General features: G+C 48.4%; 2 non-coding genes across 2 annotated transcripts; one reads left to right on the top strand and one right to left on the bottom strand.

Annotated features, from left to right (window-relative positions):
* Positions 1-2626: 2626 nt before the first annotated feature.
* Positions 2627-2698, top strand: TRNAP-UGG (transfer RNA proline (anticodon UGG)). The gene has a single exon. It is a non-coding gene; the product is annotated as a tRNA-Pro (tRNA).
* A 185-nt stretch (positions 2699-2883) lies between these two features.
* On the bottom strand, positions 2884-2955 carry TRNAP-AGG (transfer RNA proline (anticodon AGG)). Its single transcript has one exon. It is a non-coding gene; the product is annotated as a tRNA-Pro (tRNA).
* Positions 2956-21839: the final 18884 nt, after the last annotated feature.

Below are 21839 nucleotides of genomic sequence, written 5' to 3'. Positions count from 1 at the left end.
CTGGGGATCTTGGCCACACAGTTCCCCTTGGGCCATCCAGTGGTGCTGATACCTGCTGTGCCACCAGCTCGTGTGACATCCAGGTGCTTGACATCCCCAGAGCTGAAGATGCAACCGTGGTGCTGGGCAGTACCTGGACAAAGTGTCCTTCGCACATTTGAGGTTCTCCTACCTGGTCACCACCCCACAACAGAGCTTTATGATCTGACCCCGTGGCCATTTCTACAAAACCTGCATCTTTCCTTTCCACATCCCACTCAAATCACAAGTGTGAAGACAACGCGCTCTGTAATTTTGAACTCTGAGACAGCAGCAGGGGCTATTCCAGGTTTCTTTTCTCCATCCAGTGGTGCAAAACCAGAGACACCCTGGGAGAGCCAATGGCTCCCCATGTAAATGAGACTGGGGTCTGGCATGCAGTGAAGGGACCTCGTCTGCATTATCCAGTTTCCTTGCACATAGCCTGATTTATTAATTTTTGGAGCAATCTGTGCGAGACTATACTCACTGAGCTAATTTTAAGTGGCTTTTTAAAGCAAACAAACACAGGATTTCAACTATTCCTCCTCTGCTGTCTCATCTCTAGCTGACAGCATGCTCCAACAGGAAAACAGGACCCCACAAGGACTGCGTTTCACCGCTGTGTATCAAAACAAACACACACACACACAAAAAGGGACCCGACCGCTAACCTCAAGCAGCTTTATTTATTACACACAGTGCTGTCTTTTTAAAGGGAACTGCCTGCCCTGCTGTGGCTGGCTCTTTCTTCCCCATCACAACATTTCATGAGCAAAACCAAGGACCTTCTGAGCAGCCAGGCTCAGCTTGGCTCGCATCCCCTGCACAAGGCGACTTTTGTTCTACGTGCAAGCGTGCTGGCTGCCAGCCCCACATGCTCACCGCAGAGCATCAGGCACCCCATGGCACCCCTTGGGGCATTGCTACAGGCTGCAGAAGTCCCCTTTGCCACGGAAATCTGAAGGCTGCTGAGAAGCCACCAAGAAGAATCACCATGGTCAGCCAGTACAGTTGACACAGGGGTCTCTAACCACCAGGTCTTGATGGAAAGCACCCAACAAAGCCCAAATGGTGCAAGCTGCTCCAAATTTGAGTTAGTAACAACTATCTTCAGTCCTAATAGCTTAGGGGCACATTGTGGAGGAGCATTGCTGTTGGCAGAGCCATACCTCTGCCACCAAGGACTTTGCAGCCATCTCCCACTGAGGACCGCAGCACAGCGAGACCCTCTGTGAGCCCAAGGATAGAGTTAGATGCTTGGGCAGTGAGCAGGCAGAGCATCCTCTGGAGGTCCATGAGATGGTTAGTTAGTGCAGCACAGGATCCATGTTAGGAAATGAAGCATTCACTGTTTCCCCATGTTAGGAGAAGACTGAAAAACAAAACAAAAAAGCCAGATTGTTGATTTATATCCTAAATACCAAATTATATGACCCAACAAGCCCCATTGCAATGGGGCTGCTTCTAGCACACAAGTGTAACACACGGGCAAGTCCTTGCAGAAGCAGAGCCTGACTTTATGGCACCAAATAGATGTCTAATTGATATCTGCCAGGATGTGTGCGTTTTCTTATAACAAAACTTAAAATCCCTTTTATCTGATTTGCTGCTGGCCCTGTGTGAATAGCAGCAGGTGCAGGCGGGTGGCAGCTCTGTTGGGCCCCGTGACAATGCAGGATTGTTTCCTGCAGCGTGCTGGGAAACAAGGGAAACAGTTCAGGGGAATTTGACATCTGCAAAATTTCATTTTCAGGAAAGTGATGCCTATTCCAGAACAGCTTCAGAAGCAGAGCCTTGGCAGATAAAAAAATCTATGTTGTTTTCCAATGTGAAACTGTATTAAACTAGCTCTCGGGGAACTGTCGTCCCTCCTTTTCCTCCTGAAATGAAAAGGAAAAACAGTTCTGGTCTTTTCCAATCCCATGCAAACATGATGTGGCCAGCAGGGCGGGGGAGGGGGTTCTACCCCTCTGCTCCCCTCTGCTGAGACCCCCCCACAGCGCTGCGTCCAGCTCGGGGGTCCTCAGCATCAGAAGGACACGGACCTGTTGGAGCGGGCCCGTCGGAGGCCACGGAGCTGGTCAGAGGGCTGGAGCCCCTCTGCTGTGGGGACAGGCTGGGAGAGCTGGGGCTGTGCAGCCTGGGGAGGAGAAGGCTGCGGGGAGACCTTAGAGCAGCTGCCAGTGCCTGGAGGGGCCGACAGGAAAGCTGGGGAGGGGCTTTGGGCAAGGGCAGGGAGTGGTGGGACAGGGGGGAATGGCTTGAAGCTGAGAGAGGGGAGATTTAGGTTGGACATGAGGAAGAAACCCTTCCCCGTGAGGGCGGCGAGGCGCTGGCCCAGGCTGCCCAGAGCAGCTGTGGGTGCCCCATCCCTGGCAGGGCTCAAGGCCAGGCTGGATGGGGCTGGGAGCAGCCTGGGCTGGGGGGAGGGGGCCCTGCCCGGGTCAGGGGGTTGGACTGGCTGGTCTTTAGCGTCCCTTCCAACCCAAACCACTCTGATTCGGTAATTTTACATGCAGGAGACGCAGACCTGCAGGTCGCTATCCGGCAACAGTGCCGGTGGGACTCCCCTGATAGGGTAATTCTAGGAAACCATTATGCAGGCGGCTCGTTGGTCTAGGGGTATGATTCTCGGTTTGGGTCCGAGAGGTCCCGGGTTCAAATCCCGGACGAGCCCTATTTCTACTTTTCTCCCTGTCTTCTTGTTCCCTTCCCACGCACGTTCTGGTGGTGGGTGGCTTTTCCTTTATGATGACGGGGTGGGCGCGTGTGTGACTCGTCCAAACAGGGTCGAGGTGCTAAAAAAAAACCACCCAAGACGCAAGCCTCCCCCACTGACTGTGTGCGCGGGCGTAAAAACAAGGGCTCGTCCGGGATTTGAACCCGGGACCTCTCGCACCCTAAGCGAGAATCATACCCCTAGACCAACGAGCCGACACGATAAACCGCTGCCCCGACTGTGTTGTACCAACAGCCTCCTGACGTCACGCCCCCGCGCCACTCCGCCGGCAGCACCGCTGTATTCCCCACGCGGCCAAGCGCTCCCCTCGCCCCTCCCCCTCCCCCGCTTTCCCCCCGTGCACCCGCCCGCACCCGGCAGCTACCTGAACCCCCTGCAGCCGCCCCTGCACTCCGCCTACAGCCACTCGATCCCGCTGCACTCCCCCCGCACCCACTGCTGCTGCTGGCACCCGCTTCTGCAGGCACTTGCTCCCCGTGCACCCACCCCTGCAACCACGTCACCCCTTTGCACGCGCCCCTGTAGGGATGAGCCCCTTGCACTCGCCCCCCCACCCCCCCGACTTGCTCCCCTGGTACCCACCTCTGCAGGCACCTTTTCCCCTGGCACCCAGCCCTGAGCCACTCGCTCCTGCAGTGGGCACTGCCTGTGCTGTTGCAGCGGGGGGGGGCGTGGGGGGGTGGGGGGGCAGCCCGGACACAAGGAGGCTCAGGGGGACCTTCTCAGTCCCTACAACTGCCTGGAAGGAGGCTGCAGGGATGGTGGTGGGAGGGTCGGTCGGTCTCTTTTCCCAGAAAACAAGTGACAGGACAAGAGGAAACGGCCTCAAGTTGCACCAGGGGAGGTTTAGATTGGAGATTGGGAAAAACTTCTTCCCCCAAAGGGTTGTGAAGCACTGGAACAGGCTGCCCAGGGACGTGGTGGAGCCACCATCCCTGGGAGTGTTTGAAAGACACATAGATACGGCACTGAGGGACATGGTCTACTGATGGACATGGCAGTGCTGCGTTAACGGTTGGACCTCGTGATCTCAAAGGTCTTTTCCAACCTAAATGATTCTGTAATTCTATGATTCCTTGGGCCCTGCTGACCACAGGCAGGTCATCCCCAAAAGGCAAATTTCAGTGCTCTGTTCCGAGTGGCCTTGAGCCTCTGGGGCCACCCAGAGCAATTGCAATTTCCCACGTTTTTTCAAGGTCTTTGCTTCATGGAAAGCATGCAAACTGGAATGGCACCGACTGCCTGTGCCAGACCCATAGCACAAGTTGTAGGGATGCATGGAAAATGAATGCTTGATATTGCCCCCTCCAGGGGAGTTTTGCCACACTGCGAAATATTTACAGCTTGCATATTAACCCTGGGTTTGAGTGTTTTATGACTGATGGCTAGAGGAGTAGGATGAAACCCCAGTAAATGCAAAATTGAAGCCCTTTAGACACTCACTGAAAATTTCAGCAGACCTGTAGGGTGCGAGCTGAAAGAGAGATTCATGCCAAGGCATTTTTTTTGGAGGCAGCAGTCTGGGTGAAGACGTGCATGGGTGCAATGAACGCATGCATGGTGTAATATAACATAAAATGACAGACTCATAGAGTGCTTTGGGTTGGAAGGGACCTTTAAAGGTCACCTAGTCCAACCCTCCTGCAATGAGCAGGCCCCCCTCCCCCCAGCCCAGGCTGCTCCCAGCCCCGTCCAGCCTGGCCTTGAGCCCTGCCAGGGATGGGGCACCCACAGCTGCTCTGGGCAGCCTGGGCCAGCGCCTCGCCGCCCTCACGGGGAAGGGTTTCTTCCTCATGTCCAACCTAAATCTCCCCTCTCTCAGCTTCAAGCCATTCCCCCCTGTCCCACCACTCCCTGCCCTTGCCCAAAGCCCCTCCCCAGCTTTCCTGTCGGCCCCTCCAGGCACTGGCAGCTGCTCTAAGGTCTCCCCGCAGCCTTCTCCTCCCCAGGCTGCACAGCCCCAGCTCTCCCAGCCTGTCCCCACAGCAGAGGGGCTCCAGCCCTCTGACCAGCTCCGTGGCCTCCGACGGGCCCGCTCCAACAGGTCCGTGTCCTTCTGATGCTGAGGACCCCCGAGCTGGACGCAGCGCTGTGGGGGGGTCTCAGCAGAGGGGAGCAGAGGGGCAGAGCCCCCTCCCCCGCCCTGCCGGCCACGCTGCTGGGGATGCAGCCCAGGGCACGGGTGGCTTTCTGGGTGTGAGCGCACATTGCCGGGTCATGTCCAGCTTTTCATCCACCAGCACCCCCACACCTCCTTGGCAGGGCTGCGCTCCATCCCATCCTCCCCCTGGCTGTACGGATAGCAGGGGTTGTCCACATGTTGCTGTGCCATGCACATTCACTCCTAATTTTGCAGAAAAGAGAGGAAACGTTACAGGGAGCACAGTGAGGCCTTCTCACTTCAGATAAATTAATTGTGCCCATACTGCCTGGGTAAACAGTGTCATGTAAATATTGATGCCTCATATGTGGTCTTGTAACTGGGGTGATACATATAGCCCTGACCCACAGAGAATGGCTTGTTTGATGCGATCAGTGTGATACAGTTTGGGGAAGATGGGAAGGATTCAGCCACATGAAAAAGAAGCTAAAAGCGACTTTGGGTTTGAGGTTGGTGACTCTTTTAAAAAAAAAAAAAAACAAAACAAAACACCACAACACAAAGCAAAACTAATCAGCAACTTAATGCCAGAAAAATTAAACCTCTAGCTCAGAAGCAATATTTTAAAACTCAAATACACTTCAAAGTCATCTGGGTATGGGGTTCCAGTGCAGCTCCCAGCATTTTGTCCTTTTCTCAAGCACAATCAAACCTTTGTGTTGTGTTTGGAGGGAAAAAAAGTGACAAACCATGCTGTTTGGAGAGTACTGGATTTCACTGTGCTCCTGTTTGTGGGGATGCTTTTCGAAGGGTACAAACTTGCCTGTGTCCTGTCTGTATGTGCATGCATGACAAAAGAGAAACACAATCAATTCGCACACTGATTTTAATAATTACCCTTTTTATAAACAGTCCTCTGAGGCTTTTATCTCTTGGAAGTGGAGGAGTTCCCTGGAGTGCATCAGCTGCCAGGGGAAGAGGCATTTCAACTGTCAGCAGCAGCCCACTTTGGGGAGGATGCGCCTCGTGTTTCTTGGGTACCAGCCCCTTCCCTCGCCCTACATCCATGTGTCTTTCCTGGCGAAAACCAACCGCTCCAGCATCCACTCTCATTTTGGGGTGAATCCAGGAGATTGAGTTATTATTGCAATGATCAGCTTCACTCCCCATTAAAAATCTCACTCCGTTTAGTAACTACCACTGGGCAAATGCTGTTATATCCCGTTGGCTGCTAGAACTGCTCTGTGCAAGCTCAGATGGATATGTACCTGGCAGCAGCGCAGAGTTATACCTTTCTTTACATAAACTAAAAGTCAATTTTCCCCTGGGGCAGAGGATTTTCCAGCACTTCAAATCACATCCGCCTTGTTTAGTCTCTCCTGCCTTTATCATTTGTTCAACAAAACATCCGTCTGTCCATCCCCACCGCACTGCTGTACACCTCGGCGGGTATCCAGTGAGCTGGGGGAAATAATCCCGCGGTGGCAACCCCTGTGAAATGAAGTCATGGGCTCTCTGGCCATGGGTCCCCCTTCCCCACCTCCCCCCAATAATACGTTTTGTGATGTGGATTTCTGTCGACAGAGCGAGACGCCCGGCTCTCTCCTCCTGATGAACATGTCCCGCGAGGACAATGATGGAGTTCCTGCGAAATTTTTACCACTGACCTTTTCTCCGCTGTGGAGCGGGAATGCGTCTCCCAGTGAAGGCTGGGGACAGTGGAGAGCATGTTATAATGCTGGAAAATGTGACTCGGTCTTTGTGGAATGCCATTCCTCCCCCCCCCCCCCCTTTCTTTCCCTTTCCTTCTCCCCCCCCCCCCCCTTTAGAAAAACGCAGTGCTGAAAACTTGAAAATTTAATGCAAAAAATTGCTGTCTGCTGCCCTCCTCCCCTTCCCAGCTCCGTCTGAACAAGCAGCCAAGCTGTTAAATGCTTTTACCTGCTGTGTCCAAGTCAAAAGTTAAATAATGTGTGAATGAATGTGGAAGGAAAACAAGAGGCAGAGAGGGAGCGCGGGAGAGAGCCCCTCTTACAACAAGATAATTGTTACATTATGAGAAACAAATAACACGCTGCTCCTCTCTGGGTCTGTGTCCGTGACATCTTGACAGGTACATCTGAAGTTAATTACGTGCCTTTCGCTGTGTTTTGCTCCACCGCTGGGGCTGGATCCTGCAAACACGTGCCCCAGAGCATCACACCCTGGCAGCCAACGCTTGCTTTTCAGAGGTCAGTGAGTTTGCAAGCGGGGTTGATTTGCTTTCCTGGGCCATCACTGCTGCAAAAATGCCATTGGCAAGAGGCTGGGATATCCCAACTGGCCGTGCATGGTGGGTTGCATGCTGGTGTCACGGGACCTGCCTTTCACCCATGCCCACAAAGAGAGGTTTATGGCTCCTGCTGACAGGAGAGGGCTATGTTATTCTTCCTAACTAAATAGTGCAGTTGCCACATCTTTTCTTCCTGGGGCTTGTTTGTGGCTCCCAGATGCTGGAAATGTTTTGCTGTCTAATCCAATGCATTCCTCTTTGCATAGAGATGCTGGTTTAACCCTGCATGTTTCCACTGTTGCTGAATCTCCTTCACCACATCTCAGGTCCAACACTCCCTTCTTCTGCAAACCCTCCACCAGATCACCCATCCCACCTTCATCCCCATGGGGGGTGTCCTGAGCATCTGAATTATTTTTAAGTGCTAGTACTTGCATCAATGTGACAAATGAAAGGGCTCTTGGTCCCTTCTGGACATGGATTCATCTCACTTGCATCAGCCACCAGATGTCTTTTGGTACCCTGAGCTGCCTCTGTGTTTGATGGAGAGTTTCTTGGAGAGCAGTTCATCTGTCTTCTTCCATGGCTGCATTTAGGAGAAGAGGTTGTTCAAAGTGTCCCCCTTTCTATGCTGACTATGAGAGAAGCTGGACATGACTACCTCAGATCGAGGGGACATGCTGATGAACATGTTTGGTCAGATGTTTCCTGCCCAATGCATAGAAATGTGTGATGCACTCACTAAAGACACTGATTTGGTCTCCTCTTTGTTTTAATATTGCTTTTATTGCGGTTCACTTTCAAAGAAATGAGGACTTTGATGAGTGGAGGGGTGATATGGGATTTCCTTCAAACTCTTCCCCCAGACATGCATTTGTCATGCTGGATCTGAATTTCTTACGGTGCAAAGAAAGGAGATTGTACATGCATGGTACAAAAGGGCGACGTCTCTTCTCCAGCCCATGTTCGGTGGGATGAGCCCAGGGTCACCAAGGCTGACCCAGCAAAATGGGTTTGTCTGCATTGCTGACCAGGAGGACATCAGAAGTTGAGCTTGAGACCTGATGGTCTACATGGCTCGCCCCCCTTGAGCTTACTCAAAAGTCCTTGTGGGGAAGGAGTGTGAGTCTGAACCTGTTTTGGCCCCTTCTGTCCCATGCATAGACCTATAGCACTATCCCAGCAGGCTTCACACCCTCAAGCATCAGTTTCATGCTAGAAAACAACCACTCCGGTGGTCTGCAGCACAGCCCGCATATTATTTCAGACAGATTAACTTGGCCAAAACACACAAAACTGTTGTTATGTCTTGGGGCTGGAGGGGCAACATGGGAGCTGGGGGAAAGCCGGCACTGTGTGCGGTGTAGGGGGGATGTGCTCCAGACAGGGGCAGCCCTGAGTGGTGTGGACACCCACTGGCCCATACACCTTGGCCTCTGGGCCAGGGACACTCGCTAGGCCTCTGTTATTTGGCAGCATAGACATGATTTACTAATCCCACTGCTAGGAGCTTCTGTGGCTCTTTGTATTGTCTTCATCCATACCCCAACATTAGCCACAGCTCCCTGGGTGAAGACATCTGGCTATGTCCACACCACCTGGCTACACAGAGTGCAAAAGTGCTGAAGATTTTCCATCCACAGTTCAAAGAGGCATTTTTTTGGACTATAGCCTGGTCCTGTGGACCTGCTCTTGGTCAGCGTGTGGTGGGTGCTCCCCTGGAGCGGGTCTTTGGTTTGGGTTTGTTAGGAACTGAAACATCAATGCAGATGCAGACCCTCCCCTTGGAGAAATGTGATGGTGAGGAAGACCATGAAAAGCTCTCCCCTCCCAAGTCCCACCCCAAGCTTCAACTCTGAAGTTCAAATAAAACTAGCAACTTGAAAGAAAACCTCATCCCAAAGCTTCCCAGGGGCAGCTTCACCCTTGCAGCCGTAGTGAGACCACAGGCTGTTTGCTCTTGCTCGGGGCAGCGTACCTTGCCCTACTCTTTCACCGATGCTCAGCAGAGTCTCACTTCCATTTCAGACACCAAATCCAGATGATCTTCATCTGCCCAGAGTTTTTCTTTTTATTTGCACCCCTCTAACAATGATGTTACTATTCCCCTGGCCATCTTCATCAACACAAATGAATGTCTTCTGTGTCTTTTTCTCGGAGGATGAATTTTGATGAGTCCCTTCAGCTATTACTTTGAGGTACATTATGGATTTGCTATGATCAGTGCTTTCTGACTTTCTAACTAGGTTGAAAATCTCCCACAAAGAAAATAATCTTTTGCGAGTAAATAAGCATTGCCACACACTCCACAACAAATTTACGATCTGGATACCCTCAAGACTTCTAAGTAAAGACCACATGTATTTTTTTTTCAAACATTTTATTTGGCAGGTGTTCCTGGAAGACCAGGGCTCAGCGGTGGGGTTGCAAACTGACTGAACAGCACCCGTAACTGTGCTTATGAGATGGCAAGCATTTTTAAGGCTCTTGGAGAAAACACCAAAGAAAATAGTTTGAAATTAAGTTGACGGTGCTTTCTCAAGATTTCTTTTCCCCCAGAGGCAAACTATATCACACAAGACTCTTGTCTTTCTATCGCTTACAGACAGAAAGGAAGGTAACTCATTTGATGTTCACTCCCCTGAGTAGACCTGCCTCTAGCCTACCATGTATTTTTAATATTAGTCCTAAAAACATTCCAGGTACAGTTCTAGATGTTGGAGGGATTTCAGAAATGCTTTTGTGCTGCATGCCAAAATGCTAAAAGCAGGGCTAGATTGTGTCATCAGTTTTCAATCAAGTCTCTCTGTGCCTCTTTTTCTAAGTTGCTAAAAAAGTTGCACATAAAATGGTGAGCAAAGACTTTCCATATAACTTAAAAAATGAGGTTCCTCATCGCAGCTGCTGTAGGTGGTTTTGGTTGTTCTGTGGAAGGACCTGGTCCTGTCTGGGTTCATATGGCAGTGGCAAGAAGAGGGGAATACTTTTGCTTGGCTTAGTTTGCACATTTGCTGTGTTTTGCACCAGATTTGATCATCATATTTTACAATTCCATCCCAGGCAGGAAATCTAGACTATGGATCAGTGGCTGCCCTAATTTTTATTGGCAAATCATGATCTTTATTGGTGGAATTATGAGCTAGCTGGACTTTACAGTCTTTGTGTAATGAAGCCAATATATTACTACTAGTGTGATGTTTTAAATGTAATGTAGCAAAGAACAAAGGTAGCTTTCTTCTTGCTTTCCTTCTCTTTCTCTTTCTCTTTCTTTCTTTCTTTCTTTCTTTCTTTCTTTCTTTCTTTCTTTCTTTCCTTCTTTCTCTCTTTCTTTCTTTTTTTACTTCTTTCCTTTTCTCTTGTTCTTTTCTCTTCCTTTCTTCCTTCCTTCCTTCTTTCCTTCCTTCCTTTCTTCCTTCCTTCCTTCTTTCCTTCCTTCCTTCCTTCCTTCCTTCCTTCCTTCCTTCCTTCCTTCCTTCCTTCCTTCCTTCCTTCTTTCCTTCCTTCCTTCCTTCTTTCCTTCCTTCCTTCCATCTGTCCGTCCGTCCATCCTCCCATCCTTCTGTCCTTCCATCCTTCAAATCATTTAGGTTGGAAAAGACCCTTAAGATCATGAAGTCCAACCATTACCTTAACCATACCAAGTCCACCACTAAGCCATGTCCCTTCTGCATTGACAATAGGTCAGTCACTCCAACATGGACACAGTCACCTTGACAAAAGAGCTCGGTATTAGAAGAAAAAAAGAACCAATACTGTCATGTTGAAGTGTTTTTTTCTGGTGCAGCTGCGGTGAGAACTGCATCTCTACCCAGCTTAGTCCCACTGATCTGTGAGATGGAGGTCTAAGTTCAGAGATCACAGATGCAAAAGTAACTCCGGATTTTCTGTTGCATTTTACAAAGCAGAGATCCACATTTCCAAAAACATGCTGTAGACCTAGTGGTTATGCTAGTCTGAAATGGAAAAAGCTCCCAATTGCCCTTTGGAGCATCCTCTCTCCCTCTACTGACTATGGAAAAGCCAGAGGATCTCAGACAATTACTATAGCTCCTTGAAATTAGCTGGCGTGAATAACTGCCCTCCCTCCACCTCCCCTCAGGCTTTGCCCTGGAGAGTGGAATGAGGATGGGAAGGTCAAGGAAAGGAATAGGGACATGGGGTGAAATCATGGGCTTGGCAACACCCTCCAGTCACTGCTGGAGCAGGGAATGCAGTCCCAGAATCTCCATTTCTAAACCAGGATCAAACCCACTAATTCGCTCAGCAGTGATAAGCTTCAGCAGGACTTCGTGTTTCACTTCCAAAAAGTTAAAAAAAAACAAACCAAACTCAACCCTTTTTATGATTCTTTTTGGTGTTGGTTTTTTTTTTCAGGATGGGAGTGATCACAGTGGTGATACAAAGAATGAGAAGGATCAGACCCCCGGTGCTGCTGGAGGTGGTGCTGGAGCCAGAGGAGCACATCTGGCTTTTCAGCTCCTGGGATGGGTTGGCAGCACGAGCAGCAAAAAAAAAAGCACCATGTTTTATTTGTAAACCATGCAAAGTCAGAGTGGTGTCACCGCAGCAGAATAAGCACTGAGTCCCACAATACCAGTTTTACGGTCTCCATCCAGACCAAAGCCTTGCTTTAATATTGCTTGCACATAATCTTCAGTTTGTAACATTTACCTAATTCCTTATTGTTAAAAACCCCAGAGGAAGAATAGGCTAGTCCTAACCTCTCCTGGACCGCAGCTCTGAGCTATTAATCTGTCATGTCAGCATATTTTATTAATACTGTTTTCCTGCGGATGATAGGTGGAATACATCATAAGTCACTTACCATCTGCTGTGTAAGTGCGTTGTAAAGTATCTTTCTTCCATAGATTATTGCTTTGATAGATTAGGGGTTTGTACAGCCATGATACCTCATCCCATCAATTTTAAGCTCCCAGGAGAGCCTTCATGGCTGAAGTATCTGATCAATGCAAAAGTCTTTAACAGCATCTCACTGTGCCCCCGCAGGCTAGGAAAGTGCTATTACACCCGCTTTCCAGATGAGGACACAGCGTCCCGGTTTTGTGCTGCATTGCTTTAATTAAGAGCCTTTTCTCCTTCTCATCCATCCCTAGGCAATAGGGAGAGATAAAGAGGTCTAGAGGGGAACATCCTTTTCTCCAGACTGCATCGGGGAAGCTTTCTTAGAGGTGCCTTGTAGCATCCCAGACACCGAGACATCTGCTCTGCTCTTTTGGAGCTTGAGCACATCTACACCACCAGCTTTTATGGGCAGAGCTGCATCAGCGCAATGGGTGACATACAGACCATCCCAGAGCAGCAGCGTCCGTAGGAGCAAAGCTCAGCCAATGCTGTCAGAATCCACCTCACGCTGATTTAGTTGCATTTAAACCTGCATGCTTAAGTATAAAGAATGGAGTTAAAAAAAACAGAGAGAGGCACCGCAACAGAAAAGGTCTATTTCCAGCCTAGAGAATGTATCTAAAGAAGGTGGGCTGAACTGGAAGTGTGCTTGCTCCATCCCACCATAACTGCAAAATAGTGTCACTCCCTTTCGTTGCGCTTTTTTTGCCCCCACAGTTACAGAGATGGGGAATCCGTGGGCAGCTGATACATCAGCGGTTCCCATTCTTTCCCCCGTGATGCAATGTGTCCTGCTGGTGGCTACTGCCCCCCACCCTTGTCCATGACGTAGCTGTGTCAGTGCTGTGCTCAGCTTTATTGAGTCCTTGCCTTGGTTCCTCCTTGAAGAGATGCCTGAAGAGCTGTCTGAGCTGGTGGTAGTCCTGAGACACTGAACGGATGAGTTTGGCCCCAGGAACCAGTGGTTTCTGGTGTGCTGGACCTGCTGTCAGACTTGAAAACCACATGAACTGAAGTGGTGCTTTTGGGAAAATGCAGTCTTTCTGGAGGAGGGCTTGTTTTCCAAGAGCTGATCAAAGGCCTGATTCAGCAAGATATAGAGCAAGGGGGACAAGGTGCTTTTGAGTGACATACATCTGGTAAAAGTTAAGGATTGTGGGGTTTTGTATGAAAGTATGCATTAAATGCAGTAAGAAATTCGGTGTGAAGAGCTCAGGAATAGATCAAATACGAGATACCCATGAGGATGGGGAATAAAGATGTCAGTCAAAGGAATACGGCATATCAGCCTGTAGTCCAAGAGATGCCGAAGAGACCGTGGCAGTTGGGATGGGGCATTGCCCAGCTGCATTTTCCCTGCATCCTGGTCTCCAGATACCCTAAACCAAAGTACACCACCCCTCCTTGCTGCCCCTAAGGACTCGTCTCCCACACTTCAAGCATGCTCAGCACTGCAAAGCCTTCATCTACCTGAAAGCCCTTCAGCATGCTCAGGGTTAAATCAGATTTGGTATCCAACCAAGACCTGGCAGCTGAATTTCAGCCCAGCATGAGTTTTTACGATCAAATTATAGACCCCAGAAAAAGAAAAAAAATGCCAAAAAAAAATCCAGTCCGAGGTTTATAATGGAAATCATGACAGAGCCGTGATTGTAGTAGCAGGAACAGCATCACTGTAACACAGTCGTAAACTGGTACTGTCCTGCAGGGTATTATAAAAAGGAAAAAAAGGCATCTGAAGTGCACTTGGTACCCCCAAAAGGTCTAAGGAGGTGGGTGCCACAACGGGGATGGGGAAAGGGCTACTTGCCAAGATGAACTTTAAAGATTAAATCTCTCCCCTGGTGCAAAATGGCATCCACAGCGTCTCCGTGGCCCCATGTTGAGGGAGGCGAGGTGCTGAACCGGCCCCTTTGCAGGGCTCACACCAGCTCTTTGCACCCCTGAGATGGGGAAAATTAAACGTGTCCATTTCCAGGATGGACCGCTGTCTACATGCAGGTAAACTCAAACTTTATTGGGCTAAGCAATGTTGGATTACAGTGGTTTTTCATAATGTGGGTCTAACAAGGTGGAGGTGCAGCCTTTTCCAACATTTAAGTACAAAAAGAAGTAATAAAGCTTCTGGATCTCATCTTTATTATTATCTGGCCATAAAGGGAGGCAAAGCATTTGTGAGCTGCTTGCAAATCCCAGCTTCTGAACTCCTGCTCTAGATCCTGGGTTTGCAACAGTTTTGGTCCATCCTTTCCAGGACCTCTTAAAAAGATGGAGCAGAAATGATGTTTGGCTCCAGCAGAAAGTGAAAGCCGAGAATGATACAATAAAGGAACAATGGTCACATTTTATTGCCTTACTCACCCATGGTTTCTTGAGTATGACTTATGGAAGCTTTGATTTACACTGGTGCAAGCTTTATCTGCTGCTGTCTTGGCCAGCTCATTCTTAATACCGAGACCTATGGGCCTCTGCTGACTTTCTTAGTTAAATAAATTAAAGAAAATATAAACGTTAATGGAAGCCACTTTATTTATGGCTAGATTGGAGCACTGTCTCTTACACCATGGGTCCAATCCAAAACCCATTAATCCAAAGCCTACTGACATCCCTGCATCAGGCCCTGTCTTTGGGCTTTTACTTCTCACTACGGAAGGGGCAGTTAAAAAATAATTTTAAATAAGATTACATTATCCCACGAAAGCCATTCTGCACAAAACTTTCAACCCTTGGCACCTCTGGGGAGGCAAAGCATTCAGGATATTTTAGTGGCTGTTGTTTGAAGGCTAAAGATACTCCTTCCACAGCAATGCCTCCCCTCCTTTTCCTCTCCATGCCAACCATCCCACCCTCTAAATATCTCTGCGTGAAACATTTTGCAATGCATCATGTGCTGTTTGTGGCCAAACACATTTTTGGCTTTTCTCTGATACAGAACCTCCTTCCAGCTCTTCAGACACTTTCTCAGATTGTTCCTTGCCAAACCTTTAATTCTTTGGCCTGGTCAGATGGGAGAGAGATTTCTGCTGCTTTCATGATCATCATCATCATCATCATTATTATCATTATTATTCTTCTATTGCTATTGTTTATTCAGAGATGCTTTCTGCCACATGTACTTGGATAACTGCTGGCTTGCCATTCCAGTGTCTGCCATAATGCATTCTGGTATTCTCCTTCGCCTTGCCCCCTCTATTTCACCTTCTCCAGTTCAAAAAAATCCCACCAAATAGCCCCAAACCACAACAAAAGCAAGAAAACAAAATAACACCCCAACAACAAAAGCACGCTTGCGTGCTCTTTTTGTGCTGAAGACCAGAAGAAAGGAGCAGCACAAAATGTTAAAAAAGTGGAAAAATATAGGAGTTGTCCCACAGAGTACTTGGATGAGTCAGTAATTGAAGCTGTTGTGTTTTCACATGGAAGTAGCAAGTTCTGGGTGTTTTTTGTAGCATAAAGTCTTACTGTTATCACAGCTGTGGGAGGGATAAAAGGAGCAGCGAGGAGGAGGATCAGCTCCTCAGTGAATATGAATTATTATACTTTATTGAGGCTGCAGCTTTTCATGTCTGATCGTGTTCTGTTGATATTAATAGAGCTTTTCCACTGAGTCAAGTGGGGACTGGATTCAGCAGCTGAAAGGCAAGAAGAGAGCATTTGGTTAGACCTCCACAGTGGAGAGGGATGGGGAATCTACCCAAAATGGTTACAGCATCAACCTTCCAACCTCTGCGTGAGCATAAGTGCATCCTTTGGGATGGCATCCAGACTTGGTGGGTTTATAGACAGCATGGTCCTTCCCTACCGGGTCTGTTAAAGCACATGCACACCCAGACATGGTATCCCTGGCTCTGCAGGATTAGAAAGCTGCCAATCTAACAGATCGAGATAATTCAGGGAGGCCTGATGCCTTTGTATCCATGTTCAAAAATAAAGAATAGTATTTATATTGCAGCAGTGGTGTTTGGGGGCCCTGGCTTGCTTTGCTCCAGGCAACTTGTGCGCACGTAGTAAGAGCGATTTTGTACCTAGGACAGTCCACTGTCCCCAGGAGGAGGATGGGAGAGGAGACAAGAGCAGTGAACCTGCACACAAGCAAGTGGGGAACTGGGGAAATCCAAAATTAACCCATCCATTTCTCTCTGACATCTGTCATCCCAAACATTACAAAGACGACATGCCAATGCTGACTCTCAGTACCACCCTCCACACCACCACATGCCTCCAGCAGCTAAGCTTGTGGCGTCTTGGTGAACTTCATGGGTCGTTGAAGGGGGTTTACCAAGCTGGCGCACCATGCTCCTATAGCCCAGCCTACAGGCCACATCTGGGGACTGCTTGCAGTTTGGTTGCACGGTTTCTTACTGAATTAGGATAACAACCCTCAGTTCCAGGGAAAATGGAGTGTTAGGCAGGTGGGCTGGGGTGGGATGTCCCAGAAGCAGCACTATAATCCCACCTAGGTCATGTCAGCATGGCCACCCTCTGCCAGGCACAGACTCTAGAAGCATCCAGAATTCTCCTTAGACCCATCTCACAGTGCTTGGTGATGAGCAAGGATGGAGATGGGGTCAGAAGAGGGGATTTTGCATGGTGTCTTCAGACTTTTGTGGCTGCTCTGCATGCAGCTCAGCATGGGAAAAGTCTGCTGGTATTTTGCCTTCCTCCTTCACACATGTCAGCACTGGTAGGCTGCAGGGATGTGGCCAGGTAAGGCGGCTCAGACAAGGCCACATTTCTCCTCCCCATTACCTCACCTTTATGAACTCCCTATAATCACCCTGCCAAGCCCTTGACTTTTTGAGCAAAGTGACAAATGGCTTTCAAATCTGCCTTGCATTTTGCTGAGGAGAGAAGGAACTTCATTAACATTTACCCTGCCAATTTTCTCAATTAAAATAGCTTGGTGAACTCTGTAGACTCCATGCAGTTAAGTGAATAAGTGATACGTAACAGCCTATGTTTTTCGAGAGCAGGATAGTGTCTGAGCGATAGCGCAGCAACGCTACAAAGAGGCAAAGGAAAAAGCGCCTCTCTGTGTTTTTATGCCATCCTTTAATTAACCTGTGGAATGGCTCTGGAATAAAATTCAAGTAACTCAGTGCCTAAGTCAGACCCTGAATCCATACTACATCCTCAAAAGTGCTATACCTTGCTCAGCACGTATTTCACAAAATTTTTATGATGGACATACTCCATCATGGAAGAGGAACCAAAGCCTGTAATCAGGTGTTTGTAGGTACACAGAAAGCCTAACTGAACTGTCAAGGTGGAAACAGAGAGAAATCCCATCAGGGTCAGAGAGAAATCACTCAGGAAAAAAAAAATCTCCGCTGACAACAAAAAGGACTAATCTCCAACAATTTCCTGGCAGTTTTACATAAAAACAACCAAACCTGGGTGTTCCTGGGAAAGGATGAAGGGTTTTCATAGGAACCCCTTGAAGACCATTCTTTAATAAAACCAAAGGGAAGGGAAGATAACTCAAGCTGGTTGTCTTAAAAATATCTTAAGGATATCTTAAAGGATGCCTAAGAAAATCAGAGACCAGGTTTTTGGAAGCTGGGCTCCCGGCAGAGCAAGCAGATGAGCAGCTCTGGGTCACCATAGCTGTGATCCAGCCAGGCAGGTTTTTAGGAGAAACTAGCACCCTAATTTAGAGAAGAGCCATGTATTAGCGGGATATAAATGGGGTGTGGATGCTTGAAAATTAGATCCCACCTGAGCTGTCCAGAGGAGCTTCAAATTTACATCTCCAAGAGAGGTAAGGGGTGAGCGACACAGATCATAGAATCATAGAATTATAGAATCATCTAGGTTGGAAAAGACCTTTAAGAACATCAAGTCCATCTGTAATATTTTTTTGTAAAAATATAAAAACCTGGTGTTAACTATCGTTTATGATTACATAGAGCAGAGTGTGTCTGGGAGAGGTTTTCCGTGTCCAAATGGTTCCAGGCTGAGTTTCAAAGCATGGTACCTTGTCTGATACCTTGCCAGCTCTTGTCAAATTAGGTCAGAAGGCGATTATTGCCATTAATCTCCTTGCTGTCCCAAATCTCCATCAAAAAGCTCCTTTTTCTCACAGTTGCAAATAGAAATACATGGCTAAGCTGAGGCATTGTGGGTTCCTTTGGGATACTTCCCCCAGCCTGGGGGCTGTACAATCTCCACTCAAAGCTGTGGATTGCAACTAACCAAGGTGACCCATGTCCCATCTCGGGTTTGCTTTGTTTTGCCTTGTCTGAAAATGTTTCTTCAGCAGAGCAATTCGTGTCTAAATCTTCAGACATGTTCAGCCCCTTTGGTCACAGCTGGGTTTGCAGAGGTTCTCAGCTCCCCCTTAGGCAACAGAAATCCTGATTTTGCAGGATGTTCACACAAACAGCATTCAAATATCTGCCCAGGAGCTGTGGCAGCAGGATAATAGAATCACAGAACCACAGAAGGGTTTGGGCTGGAAGGGACCTTCAAGACCACCCAGTCCCACCCCCTGCCCCGGGCAGGGCCCCCTCCCCCCAGCCCAGGCTGCTCCCAGCCCCGTCCAGCCTGGCCTTGAGCCCTGCCAGGGATGGGGCACCCACAGCTGCTCTGGGCAGCCTGGGCCAGCGCCTCGCCACCCTCATAGGAAGGATTTCTTTCTATTATCTAATCTAAATCTCCCTTCTTTTATCTTAAAACCACTCCCCCTTGTCTTATCGATACATGCCTTTGCAGGGCTGTCTTGAGCCCTGCAAAAAGTCTACCTTCTTTTCTGCAAGCCAGTCTTGTCTGAAAACCTCTCCAAAAGCCCTTTGGATAACCTGGCCCTCATGCTGCCGCGCACGAGATGTTCCCAAGACCCACTGAGTCAGAGCAAAACCTGGCACAGCTTTCTCCTCGTCCCTGCTTCCCATCACAGAGTCTGAATGAATGTCGGGATCAGGGACTAGATTAAAAATGGGCAGAAATAAGGATGTCTAACAAATGTCTTGCTCACAGATGAGGTGTTTTTACTCTCAGCCAGCATTTACAAAGTTGGGACCATAATGGCAGACACTCCGCTGAACATTTTACAGTATTCCTCCTATTCCAAAAAGACTATTCAGGCGCTTTATCCCTTCCAGTTGGTTTCCATCTCTCCACTCTTGCAAATCACTGTTATCAGTTGGCCTCCTCTGTGAGGAGGACTCCAGCTTCAACACCGCAGCAAAGGAGGGGTTACTGGACTTCTTTGTAGGGAAGAGAAAGCACTACCCCACCCTGTAGGGATCATTCAGCTTTGGAGAGAGGAGCTGACAGCTGTTTTTTATTAGGATGGAGGCCTTTAAAAAGCAGTGTTGGAGTAGGGGTGGGACCTTTGGTCCGGAAAGGAAGCATGTTCTGCTCAGTCCCAGGGCTGGAAGGTTGGGCTTGCATGGTGTTCAGCCAAATGGCATAAGAGTCAAGAAGCTCTGCTTTGTTTTCCTTCTGGCTGGTGAGGGGAGCTGGACTGGTGCAGTGGGACAAGAGTTGGCCACTGCTGTGGCTGGGACTGGGCATGGACTGGGCACTCCTACAGCATAGGTGATGAGTGATGATATTAAAGACAAGGTGAAGGAGACAAACACCACTGAAACTCAGGGAAAATAAACTGTTGGCTACAGCTCTGAATCCTGCTCCTTTGCAGGCATATAAACAGGTTGTTAGTGCACAAAAATCCCTGCTACTTAAGGGCAGGGTAGGGGGAGAAGAGAGGGATAGTAAAGCAGAGCTGTGAGGCTTCGGGCTTGCATTTCACCCTGGAAAATGCTATAATCTTCTGCAAAATGTCTGGTGGGGGAGAGATCTCAGGTTGCTGTGATCTTCCTGCTTTACAGGGGTGGCCTTGCATGCCAGAGGAAGGACAGAGTGGCCTCATCCCCTTTTAAAGCTCTCTATCCCATAGGTACAAAGGAGTTTGTATATAGCCTTTGTAGGATCTAGTCTCCATCACCAGGGTTTGGGCACTACAAGGAGACCCATAAAGTCTTCACTTCCCTCTGACTGCATCTTCTTGGGACAAACCCCTCATTTCTGTCATTTGCCTTACAGCTGCTGAGACATAACTGAGCTGCATCCCCTCCGTGCAGGTGGTGGTGTAGCTGTGGGCTGTGACAGATGCTCACACATTGCTCCTATGCACCCCAGTCGTTGCTCCGTGCCTGCCAAAGTGTATTCTTGTTTTAACCCGCTGTCTGGCTTCAGAGCAACCTCCTGTTAAAAAAAAAATAATCCATGCATCAGAAGCTATTTTCCTCTTCCTAGAGATGTAGCATTTCTCCCTGGATGCTGTATGGACAAGGAAGGGCCATATCCCATCTTGTACCAGTATATTTACCCCTCAGGGGTACCAATGCTTGCTATGAGGCAGTCCGGAAAAAACACTCAAGTATAATGCACCATTCTTGATGTCATTTGGAGGAACCTCAGTTACTGAGTCATTACTTTGATATATGCTCCTGCTCTTCAGCATTTTGCAAAAGATTTTAGCATCAAACCATCTTTGTTTGTTCTTCCTGCCAGAAGAAAAAGCATGTGGCTGAACACTCAAAACTTTTACAATAATGATTTTGGTTATTTTTTTTTTTATTAGGTGGAGAAGCCTTAAAAAAAAAGTCCCTATCAATGCTTGAAATTAAAACTTAAGAGACCCAGTGGAAAACTTACACCTCCTTCAACTAGTATCTACATAGGGTAAAAGGCACAAACCTGGTCACTGACCTATAATTTATTATTAATTGGCATTGCTCACCAAAAAAACACTCACCAAAGTCTGGGCAGGGGTTGGGGGACCTAAAAGAGATGTTTCCCAGTGCAGAGTGTGGATGTGGTCACCCTGTTTTGGGCAATGGAGCTTAGGTTTCCATGCCAGTTGTGCATCGGGCCAGTAAATAGCCACTAGCCTGAAGTTATTTATATTTATAGCTGGAGCCTGTGTCTGAAGATGGACAGAAAACCTGTTGAAAATGGAGGAATGGCATCCTGTCACGGGGCATGCAGTCAGGTGCCTGGCACCTTCCAGACGCTGGTCCACGTTATATAATTTAAAAAAAACCTCCAGGACATTTATCAATGGCTCCTTTGACTGTCACATGCAGAACACACGCTAACGCCGGGTGAAGTGCTACCCTAACCCCCCTGCGGGTGAGATGGCTTTCGTGGCTCATTCATAGCACATCTTGAAACTCACTGATAAAACTGTAATACCATACCCCACAGCACACATAACTATGTCATATTAATAAATATTTGCAGAGTGCCACATCTTGGCACAGCCCTTTAGAGGTTTTTTTAAATAAAGGAGCATGCCCCCGCTGCTCCGGGAGAGCTTACACTCAGGTCCTGGGTCTGCCTATGTGTCATGCTATCCTAAGTCATCTGTGGAGGGTCTTCCCCTCTTGCGGGGAGATGGAAGAAGAGAGGGTAAGGAGACACATGCATAAAAATGAATGATAAACGATACTACCGAAGGCAGCAGGGGTGGGCTCAGGGCATTAGTAATGCACTATTCCTTTTTTGCATCTATATAGTTGATAGAAATCCAGGTGAGCTCCTCAGCACCTGGATGGCATCCCTCTCCCAGTGTAAGGGTTATGGTGCATGTAGCATCAATCTGGTGAGGTCTGCAACAGAATTAGGACTTTTGCAAGGGGCTGCAGGACACATTCCTTCTTGCTTCTGAGTTACATGTGAGGCCAGGGACAGATGTAGCTTTGGTCTGGGTGGCAGGAGTCTCACCTGTGCTGCTTTGGAAGTCTGATGTCTCAGCTCTGTAGGCACTCCTGGTAAATCCTGCAAGGACTTGCTGGCAGATTCGGGAAGGTTTCAAGTTTTGGAGGTTACTG

The sequence above is a fragment of the Falco cherrug genome, chromosome 2 (genome assembly GCF_023634085.1).
Source record: "Falco cherrug isolate bFalChe1 chromosome 2, bFalChe1.pri, whole genome shotgun sequence".
Classification (NCBI taxonomy): domain Eukaryota; kingdom Metazoa; phylum Chordata; class Aves; order Falconiformes; family Falconidae; genus Falco; species Falco cherrug.
The sequence above is the reverse complement of the archived record's forward strand: the minus strand, read 5'-3'. Positions and strand labels throughout refer to the sequence as shown.